Here is a 998-nt window from a genome sequence, read left to right as displayed (position 1 = left end):
GTACTCGAACGAAATAAAAATTATTAGAGAGCAATTATCCCTTTTCCCATATTCGCGATTTTATCGAAAACATGTTTTCAATTTTGGTGAAAAAAACATTTCTGTACGTCATAATAAAAGAATTGACTACAACCACTTACAAGGAAAAGAAAAACATTCTGAATTGATGGCAAACAAATTACGCAAATGAAAGGTGGGAACTCGGTTTTTGAAAATAGCTTCACTGACTCACTGTAAGTTACGCACCGGTGAATGGGTTCTATTTTATCCTAACCACCGTAGTAAACAGTCTCTATAAAAAAATAAATACTCTTGCCAATTTTTAAAAAAAGATTTCTGTACGTGCACAATTTTATCCAATGACACACCGGTTCTTCTTTTTCATTCAAGTAAGGGTACAAGAACTTGCACTTTGCAGTGTCATAAGAAACGGCAATCTGTTCGGCAAAGGTCAACCTGAGGAAATTGAAACAAATTATCTTTTTACTTGTTAAACTTCTGGGAATAATGTACACGTAATGCCTGTACCCTGGACACCGTGTTTCCCGACGTTAATTCTTCCCCTGTTTTAATTACCATCGTGCAAGAAGAAATATTCGATACAAGGCGGGAGAAAAAGAATTAATTCCCTTAGGGAGCATTTAAGGAAATAAGCATTATGAAGCCTCGGAAGTAAATGCAATATTACGCATTATTAAATCAGATTTAATTTCCCTACATAATTAATTCAGCGTGATCAAATACAGCTAACATAATTCAAAGCGATCGATACAAGGTGGGACAAAAAAATTAATTCCCTTAGGGAGTATTCGAGGTTGTATGAGCCGTAAGATTTCTGCCAAAAGTTTGAGACATGTAATAAAAATCTGTGTCCAATTTGAAAGAATGAACTTGTAGAAAAAATGATAATTACAGAGGAGTAATGTTTAGAAAATTGATCCACCTGTTTTTCTCAGTCATAAGGAATTTTTAATGCATAATTTCTAATATTCTAATAC

General features: G+C 33.8%; 1 protein-coding gene across 1 annotated transcript in view; it reads left to right on the top strand.

Annotated features, from left to right (window-relative positions):
• LOC108627275 (pyrokinin-1 receptor-like) overlaps positions 1–998 on the top strand; it is a 15,865-nt gene that overhangs the window by 1,962 nt on the left and 12,905 nt on the right. The window lies entirely within an intron of this gene.

Source organism: Ceratina calcarata, unplaced genomic scaffold (assembly GCF_001652005.2).
Source record: "Ceratina calcarata isolate Rehan_Ccalc_2016 unplaced genomic scaffold, ASM165200v1 scaffold452.2, whole genome shotgun sequence".
Taxonomy (NCBI): domain Eukaryota; kingdom Metazoa; phylum Arthropoda; class Insecta; order Hymenoptera; family Apidae; genus Ceratina; species Ceratina calcarata.
This window is presented reverse-complemented; position numbering and strand designations above follow the sequence as displayed.